Below are 14,599 nucleotides of genomic sequence, written 5' to 3'. Positions count from 1 at the left end.
CAGCACTTCAGCTGTGGTAAAATCACAAATCCCATTATGTCTTTGCCTCTGGAAATCATGGCTGTGGATGTCAGAGTCTTGCAATGCCTTGTGGGACTTGTCGTTTTTCCACAGCTGGAGTGCCGAGGTTGCCTAGTCCTGGTGTAGGAAAATAGACTTATAGCAGTCTGGCATCTGTCAGATTTCAGGTAATACCTGATCTTCTATTTAAGTGCAGATATAATTATATCCTGGCAGATTCCTTTTTGATATAAACCAAGATAAAGGGCCACAGCTGGATCATTTTAAAATACCATATCCACCATGTACAGTATGAGGGTATGTACAACAGTTGATTTATCCATTCTTCCCCAGTTTCACTGTTAGTTCCCACTCAATAACCTCCCGTCCACCAAAACGTACCAAAAAGGCCGGACGGGAGCCTTGTAGATGCGGGTGGGCGTCTTTAAACGTCCTTTGTGCCCGTGCCAGGTGGCGCCCATCGAGCGGGGAAACTGTCAAATTTTGAAGCAGCCAACAATGGCTATTTACATACAAGCGGTCCGGCGTCTATGGAGATCGCTTGTATGTGGTACTTTCGTGCACCCCCCTCCGTTACCGTTGACGCGATCCTGGCCTCCCTGTGCTCCGTGCAGGCCCGGGACCGGTATTGTGGCTCTCTGCAGGGAGAACAGAAGGGAGACGATCTCCCTCCAGCCTCCTCCCCGCTCTGTGAATGCAGGAAGTGATGTTTATTACATTACTTCGGCATTCAGCTGTCATTCTCCGGCTACAGAAACCGGAGAGAAGGTGGTGAAGCAAATCTCTGCTTCATCAGCTTTTTTCAGGGTCCCTAGATGACAGGGGTCTTAGAGACCCCAGATGTCTCCATAAAGAGGACCTGTCACTGTAATTTGATATCACACAGGAGGATTCTTAGTCCCCTATGTGATAACAATAAAGTTAAGTGTAAATAAAAAATAAAATAAAAGCCATACAAAAAGAAAACCACCCAAAATGTTTTAAAGTCCCCCACCCCCACATACACGCGCAAACATGCGTAGAGTGCGCCTACATTGGCATGATTGTGGCAATTACGCCGCACAACGTGGGAATGTGAGCAATAATTCTAGGCCCATCAATCACTGTTAACACTAAACTGATGAGTGGTAAATGCTTTTAAAGCGTTGCCTATGGCCAATTTTGGTTGTGGTAGTTTTTTGCGATTTCGCGGGCGTGTGCAGTTTTAAGGCCTGACAGGTTTAGAGTCTATTTAAATCGATGTGACCCCGTCTTTTATATTTTACCAAAAAATTGGGTAATAATAAATGTTTTATAACATAATAAAAGGGAAAACAGTTTTTTTTCTGTACTTTTTTTAGTTATAGGGTAAAAAAGTGGTGATTAAATACCACCAAAAGAAAGCTCTATCTGTCCCCAAAAATGTTATAAAATTCATTTTAGTACAGCGCTGCATGACGGAATAAATGTCAGTCAAAGTACTACAGCGCTAAACACTGAAAAATGGCCTGGACACACTGGTCTTCAAGTGGTTAATTAAGGCACATATAGTTTGAGAGAGAAATGCATTCATGCCAATTGTATAAAAATGGCAACATTAAGGGCTAGTTCACACCAAGCGCAGAGCAGATGCAGAGAAGAGCAGTTACAGAACGCATCAAAAATGCTTCCAATGTATTCTAATTGTATTTTGTGCTCTGAGTTCCCACCAGAGCATTCAGTTCCAGAGCATATGAAAAAACTGCAACATGCCCTATGTTTTCTGCTTTGGCACCAAGACGCATGCAAACGCCCTGAAATCCATTTTAGGCTAAGAAAAAAAAAATACGTCCCGGAACGTGGCAAAAAAATGCATCAAAAACGTGGCAAAACACACTGCACTGCATGTGCAGAAACTCATGCAGATCTGGTCCGCATATGGTGTGAACAAGCCCTAACATTGATAACATTCTAGCTGTATTGATAACAAAGTGAAATGACTTTTTCCCATTAAGATTGTAGAAAAAACTTGGTGGATATCCCAGTCCTAAGCATATGAAAATGCCTAATAAGGCACAAGAGGTAAGCTGATTTCTTCTTCTGTTGCACCAACTTGTTTTATCCACTTAATAATGAATCATATCAGATAGGGCTTATAAGGAAAGGAGCTGGTTTATAAACATTAGAAACAAGTGACAGCATAACCCCAGCAAGAAATCGGATTAAACATTTTATAAGTAAATGTTAGAGCAGGAGTGGGCAACTCTAACCCTCCCACTGTGCTTTAACTACAATTCCCAACATGCCTCTGCCTCTGGGATCCATGCTTATAACTGTCAGTCTTGCAATGCCTCATGGGACATGTAGTTCCACAACAGCTGGAGGGCCGAAGTTGCCCACCCCTGGACTAGAGAGTGGCTGACTCTGGAAGCCTGGCGTCTCTGTGCAGGTATCCTAGAAATTAAGAACCCATTTTGTGCCATTAAAGACATTCCTGTTTCAAGTCTATAGCTGCATGTACACAGTTAGAACTTCCTTCGAAAAAATAGCTTTGGGAACATGCATTTGATTTCCTAATAGTTGATGGGGTCAAATCGACAATCAATTTCAAACGTATGAACGAAAAAAAATCGAAGGCGCAGGATGGAAAATTGTAATAGTGAATGTGGTTTTCGTTCAGGAAACTCCATTCGTTTCCAAAATCCAATGTTAAAATCAAATGAAATTTGAAACAACAATCTTCAAGATTATGATGATTATCAAATGATTCTTATAGTGATATTAAATTCAAAATGTTTTCAAGCTATTTTCAAATGCTGATGAAATCACTTACAATTGATGTTGCTTCTTGACGTTTCAAAGTTTTAGCTCCTTGGGGTATTAGCTGGTCCCCTGAGCACTGGTCCTGATATCCTGTTTTAGGGTGGTTCCTTTCCCATGCAAGGTCCTATGATGCCACCCTCTTGTGTGCTAGTAAGCGGTGCATGTCTACACACACACACACACACACAAAAATGTAAAGAGATACTTTGCTGGGCAATGTGTATTTTGTTTGATCTGGATTCAGTATTGAAAAAAAAAGTTTGAGAGTTTAATACGGTTTTAAGTATATCCAGATCTGTATTCCTCCTAGCCTTTTGTTTTGGTTTTTCTGACAACAGAAAGCCACCTTAGTGGCAAGAATAGCAGAATAGTTGGAAGAATGTTTAATTGGTTTTTTTTTTATACTGATTGATCGGCAAGAGTTATAAGAGTAATAAACTACTTCTACTCCAACAACTATGTAGGACAAGACACTACCTAAGCAATCCATTCAATTGAAATGAAAGATGGTAGATCATTGTGCAGCATAATTGACAATAAATCAGATTGTAATGTATGTGGCCAGGATAAGCTTTCAACACCTTTAAGGGCCCAATCACACATAGTGTGGTGACCTGCTCTGTACCACACCACATCAGTGCAGATCACCGCTAGGACACATACAAAACAATTGTTTTCAACAACAATTCAAACCACAACACGCGTGTGATGGCTAAAAGATGCAACCATGCTGCATTTTATCAGAGTGCAATGGATCCCAATGAAGGTCGCCACACAGCAGACTGCGCTGCCATGTGAGTTCCTGAATGGAGTGTACACATTTACACTCCACGTAAAGTTAAAAACAAAATTAAACAGTGACAGTTCCCGTAGTGTACGATACAACACATACTACCGGAGCTTTCACAGCACACTAGCTGCACTGTGTTTCAGCGGACCGACTAAAGCAGAACTCCAGAAACAAAAAACAAAGTGAAAATAAATAGCTGATGAAAAGATAAAATAAGAAAATCAGCTTTTGCAGCAATGTTCACCTTCATTCCAGAGAATTCCCATGCAGTACTTTTTTTCTACCACTAGATGTCCTCATTCTGATGGATAACATCATTCTGGTACTTACACTGCTTGCATTTTAAAAATACAGTTAATATTGTATTAAAGAAGTTAACAAAGTTAACCCATGCACTGGGGCTACCCCCGCACTGCAAGGGCCAGCTGCTTGCTTTTCTCCAGGGGCTGGATTACAGAGCATCTACTCACCTGATCATCAGTCCTGCGGCGGTTGGCACTTTAAAAAACAGCCTCCTGAAATTTAAAGTTGAACTCCTGGCAAATATAAAAAAACTCTTTAGTCTGAGTTATGCATAAATTAAAAATAATAAAATGTGTTTAACATTGTCTGAAATGTATCCTTATATTACCTTCCAGTAATCACCTGTACAGCAGTACCAGACTAATAGTGGGAGCTTATGCTGTGCACTGTTCTGCTGCACTGCACAATGCTGACAATCTAACATGTTTTCAGGCACTGGGAGCATGAAGGGGGGCTCTGGGGTGGGTTATAGGAGGAAGAGAACACAGGGAAGAGCTCAGCAGTGTAATATTTGACTGTCCAGGAATCAATATGGTGATGCAGGAGGCTGCAAAATTCTAATCATAAATATTGGTGTCACAATCCAGAATAGCATTTTCATCACAAGGGTGTTTGGGATGATACCAGACAAGACCCTCATTCCTAACATTGAATTTCATGCAGGTGAGAATTTCAAGGATATTTGATTTAGTATAATCAACTAGCTGGAGCAATCAACATATTGCAATAGATTCTAATATTTTTTAACGTATACCAAAAATAAAAAAAAACTGATTGATCATACACTTGCACAGAAGTAACAACCTGGAGCAGTGGGTGTATAGAATATGAACATTGAGATGATTTTTGCCTATAGCTTTTTACATTAAGTTAAGATTAGTGCTAAGTAAAATACGTAATTTTGTCTGTTAGCACGTCCCAAGAAATAATTGGTCAGGAATGTTAGAAGCTAACAAAAGTGCGCATCCAGGGAGGAAGAACATTTTGTGAATTGCTGACACTTGTTTCATGTTATACAAATCAGGACGCAGTGATTAACCTGAAGTCCATACAGGATCTTGGGAACCAACTGGGCTTTGAATGGACGATTGTTGCAAGAGAGCTTGGATTCAGCAGACCGGAAATCAGACAGTTCCATACCGCCTCAATGGAAAAGAAGATTCAGGCACAGAAAATGCTAGAATGCTGGTAATGACCATGTCAGGGCTTATCATCTCCATGCAGAAGCAGCTTGTGCTTAATGATAAAAGCTCCCTCTGCCAATGTGATCACATAAGCGTCTCTTAAAAAGAAAATACTGTAAATGTAATTCTACCAACGCATAGGAATGACCACATTCTACCAACGCATAGGAATGACCACATTCATCATGAAGAACTATGCAGACTGCCATAATTGCTTTCAATAAGCGGGCTTACAAGAGAGCATTTTAACTGAAGATTAATGTAGGGACTGCATTTTCCTGTCTAGTGAATATTAGTTCTTTCTAGTTGCTAGAAATCTTATGTTCTGTGTGTTTTGGGCTTTGCAGGATAGCCCATGTTTATCTTTATGGTGTATGATGGTTTCCACGCATTCACAGACTGAAGTATCCTTCAGTGGTCACAAGAGTTTGCGGCTATCAAAGTTTGCTTCCCTGCATACCTGTGCTGCTTGTGTATGACATCATGCATTTACCATAGACATAAACAGGTCCCTGCATGTGCGGATACATTTACTGGTGAAACTCGAAAAATTAGAATATCGTGCAAAAGTTCATTTATTTCACTAATGCAACTTAGCCGTCTACCAGGAGATTTTGGAGCACTTCATGCTTTCTTCCGCAGACGAGCTCTATGGGGATGCTGACTTCATTTTCCAGCAGGACTTGGCACCTGCCCACACTGCCAAAAATGTTCTGAGATTGTGGATCTGGGTTTTCATGAGATGTAAGCCATAATCATCACAATTATGACAAATCACGGCTTGAACTATCTTGCTTTGCATGTAATGAGTCTATCTCATATATTAGTTTCACCTTTTAAGTTGCATTAGTGAAATAAATGAACTTTTGCACGATATTCTAATTATTCGAGTTTCACCTGTATGTTACAAATGAGGAGTGTAGCAGGCATTAAGCCGCGTCTCTTCAGATTCACGCTATAATAAACGCTGGTTGTGCTATGGACGTGTACAAAATCTGTTGGCCAACTTTTGGCATGATGTGAATGTTTATGCATCATTAGGTTCCTAATGAAGCTCACATGTGAAAAGTGATACTAAGTGAAAGGTTTAAAGAAAAAAAAATATTAACTTCACACTTTCTGAAAATATATGGGCCTATATTCTTTACATCTGTCCTAACAACAGCTTATGTTTAGTTTGATAAGTCAAGGGCCAGGTGGCAGCTCTGAGCTGTACCGATTGATGAGTTTTGACTTGTGCAGAGAGCTAAACAAAAATGGCAACTGCACAAAACAGTTTATAACTAGCCCTTTAATGTAATGGCCACATGGAAGGGCTTTGCACAGTACAAACACAAACATTTCCCAGCACGACCACAGCTTGCAAAAAAAATTATAAAATGACACTGTCAATTTGTGTTCAAAGCAGAGGTTTTAGTTGCACAACTTTTGCAAAAAATGTGAAAGCCACACTGCCTTGTCAAGGCTCCTTTTGTGCAGTGTGGTCCTAACTATCTATAAAAGCCTCCATCTAGAAGGAAATATAGCAATGGATAAATTGAGTCTAGGTATTCCTGAAGGTGCATAGGGACACGCAAGAAGACCAGCACACCACCATGGCAGCTGAAGACACCCAATGTGTCCCCACACCAAATCCAGCAAGCTAAACAAAAATGCCAACCGCACTTTTATGACTAGCCTTTTAAAGTATGGTGCACATGTCAGGGATACCAACCTGAAAAAAAAGTCATTTCAGGCAGGTGCACTCGGTCTCCCCATTCTCCCCCCCCCAGGTGGGCAGAGGGAAGAGCATCCCCCTGAAATGATGGCAGATAGCAAAGTAGCTATTGCTTCCCGTGCTATCTGCTGGGTTTTTTTTTTAGTATTCTGACAGCTGATACCGTCACAATACTAAAAAATTTAAATAAAACAGCATAGGAATAGCTAGATCGCTATTGGCTATTTCAATTTGCAATAGCAATTGGCTATTGCACCCGCCCTCTGCTGTCAATCAGCAGAGGAGGGCCTGATGGAGAACTGCAGGTCCACCTCTGCTGATTGACAACAGCAGTGGGTGCAATAGTTAGTCTGCTATTGGCTATTGCAAATTGAAATAGGCTTCTATTGGCTAGTTATTAATTCCTATGCTGTTTTTTTTATCTTTTCTCCCTCTTACTGACAGCGGCCGGCAGCCCCGATGTCAGGGAAAAAAAACAGATAGAGAAAGGTTTACTCTGCTAGATAGAGCCGCAGAGTAAACCTTTCCAGGAGAAAATGTTTCTCTCCCAGGTGGCCGGCAGCTGCTATCTAATAGCCGGAAACCCCCAGAGAGTTGGGATATCTGACATGGACATATTTTTAATTGTGTTTTACTTCTGTAGAGTTCTCAGCAATGTACTGTACGCAAGCTCACCATTTCCACGTACAGACGCAACATTAAGAGATTTGGCGTGGGAAGCAAATAAAGAAAAAACTTTTCATTAGAGGAACATGGAGGCAGCTGTTGCAGAGTTTAACTAAAAATGCTAGTTGCCCTGTCATGTTGACCCTCTGTGCTTCAATACTTTGAGTCACTGACCCAAAACGAGCACACAGATAATTACCTTAGATTTTATTTGGACTTTCCTGGCTTTCATACATGTTTTGGGTCAATGACTCACTGAATCGACCTAATAGCCAGGCAACTAGCATTTGCAGTCTTCAATGGCAGACCCATATTTCTCTTAGGAAGGGTTTCCTTGAATGACTTTCAAACACTGACTTGAGTTTCTGTGGTTGCAGGTATGAGAAGGCCTGGAACGATCTGAACAAGACTAAGATTCTCCAGGATGCCCTGGAACGTGCAGGCAGAAAGGATCTAGCCGACAAGCTTCGCTGTCTGCACTGGGGACATCAGAAGCTGAGCAGTAGAGTGGAACTTCCTTCAGCATTCCCCTTCCTAATCACTGTGCATAAAACTATCAACAACAAGGAAGGCCTAAAGAAAATAAACCAGCTTAGCCGTAAATATATATAATATGGATTTCTCTGATCACACAGCAGCTACGCCACAATTTTTTGTTACAATAGAATTTCAAAGTGTACTTGTCACTAATGGAAGCAACATGTATGTACAGAATTTACAGGTTAGCACCTGCCTAGAAAATACACACACCAATGTCCATTCATACCTAAGGCTGTGTTCGTTACTTCCAAGGAGATTGTGCAGACTGCCATCAAGGAATCCCTCCTCCAGACCACATGGCTTTTTACTGCAAATGAGTAAACTTAAAGAAAAATTATGAGGCGAGTGATTTTCACTCAGCCTCATAATCTGAGCCGACCTGTGACAATGAAACTGTCGCAGGTCGGCTAAGTAGATCGGGAAGTGAGCGAACACATACCACGTTTGCTCACTTCTCAATCTATCCCTGCAGAGAGCCGTGACCGTCACAGCTCCCTGCAGGGATTCCCCCTCCCCTGTCTGATCATCCAGCGCTGACTGGCGGACTGGACGGGGGCGAGTACAGCTGGCTCTGCCTCTAGATAGGCAGAGCCAGCTGTCACTCACGCAGCTGGGTGGATCCAGACAGCATTGTCGGGATCCGTTCCGGTGTCCCAGTATACTGCGAGCTGTAGCTCGTGGTATACTGAGCTTTGGGTGACGGGAGGATGCTAGTTTGTTTGCTCCCGTTACCCTTAGAACTATGGGGAAAAGCCCTGACCCCATAGTTCTCCTTTAAGCTGGCCATACACCTATAGATTTTTTATGGTCAGATGGAAAAAGTGCACCAGATTCCTCCATCTATGCTAAACTGTGTGGATGGAGTTATCTCCCACTGGGCTAAGCTTCAGTATCTTGGTAGTTGGCCCTGCTGGCTCTCAAAATACCTGAACAATGCTTGCATCCAATCAGATTGTTCAGGTCTTTTGACAGGTGTTATTTTGATAGGGTGCCAATGCGTCTTTTGGCAAAGACGCATTAGCACCTTGACATTGTCTAATGGTGTCTGCACCAGGGGACCTGACTAGGGAGGAGAAGTGGGATGAACCACCCCAGAACTCAAGAGTTTTGTGATGACATGATCTTCCCTAAGGTGGGTAGAGAAGTCCAATCTAGCGTCACAACTGGAGGACTGATTCATCAGGCCACTAACTACCGGGTCCTTAGAGGCAGACAATTCAGTCTGCTCAGAAACTTGATCCACAACAGAAGATGGAAGGGCTGATTTAGTCTGAGAAGAGGCTGAAAGAAAGGGAATGCCTTGGAGAGGTTAACCACTTGACTTGGAAATCTCCTGCAGCAATTGACCAAAGGAAAGGGACATGCAAGCAAACATGCTGTAAAGTCTTCTATTGGAGAAACATACTGGTTTAAACTGTCTGTGGGTGAAGTTTCCAGCACTGATTCTTGACAAGGCAAGATCCAGCCAAATCTTAAAGGCAGCGGGGCCCTCTTGAAGATGTTGCCCACTAGAGCCCAGGGCAACTGTTTTCCCACGGGCGATCATCTAAGTATCCCACAATGGTCCCAAGACCAGGCTTTTATTGTTATCTGGGTCCCTGTTAGGGCCATTCTTTCCACTTCCTGTCACCAAGCACTCATTCCTTATACCTTGTTTTATATTTAATTAGTCCCTATTAAATAAAATAAATTAAAAAAGGGTTTCCATTGGTTTATGGAGGACAATTCTTTCTTAGGGCAATATGTCCATTGAGCTGCATTTTTCTAAACTCCACCATACATTTATGTGAACAGGGCGTAAAAACCTGACAGAAATTCCAAATCACCGCCACACTAGCTAGAAAAAGGGTACAAAAAAAAAAAGTTAACTTTAATATGGAACTACTAAAACAGTATTTCTTTAGCACTGGATAGAGAAGGGAAGGATTATATTCCCCATTGTGTTCTTATTGCCGTCTATGTCCCTACTCGGGAGATTCTCCCTCTTGTATTTGCTCGGGTGATCACGGTTACCAAGTGATGAGACATTCCAAATGTCCCCCAAACCACTTGTTCCAGTGAAACACAATTCCCCTTACATTAGAGATTTCCCCTTACTTCCTGTAGTGTCGCCAGCACAAGAAGTGAGGGAACATCTCTGCAACAGGACAGCGGGTGCAAAAAAACAAATATGGGTTTTTTTTTATCTTCCTTACTGTATCCAGAATAAAAAAGGTTTTTGGCTATACATACACTTGAATTTACAGGCTTGCCCCTAAAATATGGTAAACTGTCTAACTCAGGGGTCTCAAACCTCCGGCCCTCCAGCTGTGGAACTACAAATCCCATGAGGCATTGCAAGATTGTCACAGCCACGACTCCCGAACAGAGATGCATCATGGGATTTGTAGTTTCACCACAGCCGGAGGGCCGGAGGTTTGAGACCCCTGGTCTAACTGTTTAACAAATGTGGAAACACCAGTGAATTATGACCATTAATCACGCAGATTAAATCTTCCGAACAAATATTTATTAAAAAAGAAAGAAAAGTTCAAGGAGTGAACAGCACTTTGTGTAGCTTAAAATAAACCCATGTTTCAGAAACATTAACATTTCACATTAGTCACTCAAAGTGATTACGTTTTAAACCTGTATAAAAATGCCACTTTTTCATTTCTGTATTTTTACAGCTGAGGATCAGCAATGGCATAACCATACTTCCTCAGTGACGGTTTCCTGTAAAATGGATGAAGTGGAGAAGGATTGGAATATTTGCCAGATTTTTTATCACCTGTGTCCACATTGGGAAGGTGAGCCCTAAAAATAACAAACATTACGATGTCCCTGTGTAGCCGGCGGAAACACAAAAAAACTGACTTGGGATGGAAGGAGGAGTCTATTTATTTAATGTGGTTGATGTGTTTCCTGTTGCAGGCAGGCGGAGCCTATATCTCGATGGCTGTCCTGGAAGATGACTGGGGAAAAAACCACACCTTACCCACAGTATTCCAAACTAAAAGAAAACAAGGAAAAAAGATTTACACACTGAAGATCTATTTAAAGAAATTTCAGACAGGAATTTCTCCACACTGGCAATGAGGTTAATGTGAACATGCTCAGTACCCGAGTCTAGACAGCTGCTCTCCACTGCACCATTTTCTTTCACTCAGTTGTACAACAGGTTCTGATGTCCTCAAATCATTTGTAGCAAATATGATTGCCATATACAAAGCTAAGCCCAACTGTCTAAGCATAGGTGACCAAATAATAAGGTAAAACTGTTTAAAAGTACATCCTATTATTAGCAGACCCCATAAGCTGCCTGCTATTCCCTAACAAGTCAGAACCCCCTACTCTATGTGCCCCTCTAAATAATTTCACTTTGTTACCAAGACCTGAAATCAGGCCACTCATAGCAAAGTAAAACTACTACTAGAAGCACAGAGAGGAAGGCTAACAAAGAGAAGAATACATGAGACACTTCATGTTCTGTGCTCTAACGGCAGGTTCACGCCTATGGTAGCAAATTTGAACTTTATTCCTTTAAATAGTAAAAAGAAAAATTAAGCATTTACATAATTTGTGCACCTCCATATATTTACCCCAAAATATAAACAAAGCCTGCGGATTAAAATGATATATTAGTGCAACTTTTATCTAACAACGGTAACGCTCAAAGTGCACCTAGGTATGTTACTTCAGGAGAGTTTTATTCCCCTTTCAACACTATATTTAAATGCATGACGGGGAAACAGTTTGTGTAAGTTATAAGCATAACAACAAAATTAAGTTGCGTAGATGAGGGCACAAAATAGTATGACCAAAACGTTTTCACTTTTGTGATTGCTAAAAATTCGATTGACACTGCCTTCTTATGTGTGAGTTTTTGATGCTTGCACAGGTCATCCAGATCATGACGTCATCATTGTAATCTGTGGATTAATATTAATCCGGGAAGGGAATATTTTTAATTTTTACATTTTGGGACTCAAGTAGTTAAATAGTACTTTCTCTTTTAAGAGTGTAAACTGGATGACAGTTTTGCTTTAAGCCACATTAAGTTAGAGAGCAACAACATTTACTAGCAACTATGGAGTGCTAGGATAGCCTTGCGTAGCCTGATCCGACACCCAAATAAGTTTGGCCTAGGACTGTTTACCTATACCCTAGAGGGCGATGAAGGGAGCTGGAAAATGCTTGTTATGTTCAAAGATATTTTCTGAAATCTGTCTGCCTTTCCCCTCTTCAAGAGAAAAATATGGTCCAAAGCTGAGCAAGCATTGCTTCAGTTGACTTTGCAAAGAAAAAACAAAAAACAGTGCGGTCACTAGGTAGTAAACAATAAGGTAGATGCATCTCTGCCCACTGATCTTAAGGAGACATCTGCCCATCTAGGGTCAGCTTTGGGCCTACCCCTGCAATCCACACACCATTCACACCACCTTACTGGCAAATATTCCTAATCTGAATCTCTAAAGATGGCCACCAATAACCCAATTCATCTGCTAATCCAAAGATTAGGTGAGGATCAGACTATTTAAGGCTATCCCAGGGGACAACAATGGGAACACCTAGCCATCAGAAACAGTAATTATGACTTACAGGAGATAACACATATATCCAGGTTTCTGTAGGTTAACTTCACCTGTGCATTCATTCTGTCAAGGAGGTCACACAAGAAACAGCACCAGATCCTGACCAGACTTCTACCTATTGCAAGCCCCAAGCTGACAACCTGAATGATGCATTTTGTTTTCAGGAAAATCACTGACATGAAAAACACCTGCACTGACATCAGTCATATATCACCACAGCAGAAAACAGAACAAAAGGACCCTATTTACTGGAGTCCTCTAAAACTGCAAGAATCCAATGGCCAATGGCCCACCAGACACCGCCTATAACTAAAACAAATGAATGGGCCGAGTAGCCCTCTAGGACGTTTGTATGGATAAAGCCTTAGTGGCATAGCCCATCCAAAACTAAATACTTTCATTATGAAAGGCTGGTATTGAGCTGAATCACCACTTGACATGTTATAACTTCTAGGGACTACATCAGAAAGATCTCCTGTTTGAAGGTCTCAGTTCTGTTATCCCTCGCCATCGAGCTGTATACTATACAATGTCAATTGTATAGAGAGTAAGAACCCCTCACAACCCCATCTTGTTGGATTGGCGGACTATTCACACTTTGCATGTTTTTGCCATAAGTGTTTTCCTTTCAATGAAATCAATGAATACAAAACCAAACTTGTGTAATAACATGTTTTAACGTGTTGCAATATATGTGAACACTCCAATGGAAAACATATCTGGCAAAAATGGAAGTGTGAATGGGCCCTCCATATGAAAACCTGACCCATTAGTAGTTCATACGCGATTCTGCCTGGTAACATTACCTGAATGTGGGTAGATTTATTAGAATGTACAACTGCTCACCTGGAGACCAGCCATAAGGAAATCTCTGGACACTAATAATCTAACAAATCAAAAGAGACACGCTAAACTATTTAGAGAAAAATCAAATTGTCTGCTTCAGCCCATACAAAGGAACCTTTACTTACAGAGTAAAGGTTAAAGTGCACCTGTGTCCAAACTAGGTACGTAACATTTTTTACATATTAACATTTATTTTTAGATACCTTTAAAAACAAGCCATTACTGACCTCTAGCTGTATGCACTGTGGAGTAATACATTGATCAATCAAGTTTAGTGCAGAAGCACTGCAGTCTGGTTTCAGGTCGGATTTCTAACAGCTTACAGTACCAGGCAGGCAGACTGACATTTCTGCTGCATAACAGAATAAGAGAGGAGCTGGCATTTCAATTCTTCTGTTGTGAACTTTGAAGATTAATTTCTTTGCGATGTCTGCATCTACATAGGTCAGTGAGGGCATAAGAATATGGTCTAAAGTCTGGGTATAGGTGCACTTTGAACAGAATTAGGCAACTAAACCGCACAGGTGAAGCAAGGAAAGAAAGATGGCAACGTACAAAACTACATTAAGAAGTTTTTAACATAGCAACAGCCTCATGATATCGGAGAAATCACAGACAGAAGATAAGCACGGCTCTCATCCTTTCCTCTCACTTTACCACAAGGTAGTCCTTGTAAGAAGTCATCCACTAATTCATGCAGAAAACAATACATTTCTGCACGTCTCTTCCATCTTTTATCCAGTTGCACAAGAATGTAATAAAGTAGAGACGGTAGTTGACAAGAACAAATCTGCAGTAGGCCATTCTGTGGTGATGTCTGAAGGCCTGAAAATTGTGACTCAAAATAATCATGTGATGGTAGGCACACATATGGAGTACTATTTACAATGTTATATTATGCTATCACAAAGAGAAATTGTTACCAAAACCTTTGGCAGCGTTTATCTACTCGCTTTGGAGTATTAAAGGCACTGCAAGTGGTTTTTGTTGTCATTACAAAGTCAATGTTCTGCATTCACTTCTGGTTTAACATTGCAGGGTTTGTCCATCCAAAACTAAATGAGCGGCAATACCCACATGCTTTTTAAATATTTCAGGGACATAACTGGCAGGAGCTCTGCTAGTGACTTTTTTTTTTTTTTTTAAGGGCCCATTCACAACTGATCCGTTGCATTGA

The sequence above is a fragment of the Nanorana parkeri genome, unplaced genomic scaffold (genome assembly GCF_000935625.1).
Source record: "Nanorana parkeri isolate BGI_ZX_2015 unplaced genomic scaffold, ASM93562v1 scaffold457, whole genome shotgun sequence".
NCBI lineage: Eukaryota > Metazoa > Chordata > Amphibia > Anura > Dicroglossidae > Nanorana > Nanorana parkeri.
Note: the sequence above shows the minus strand (reverse complement) of the source record.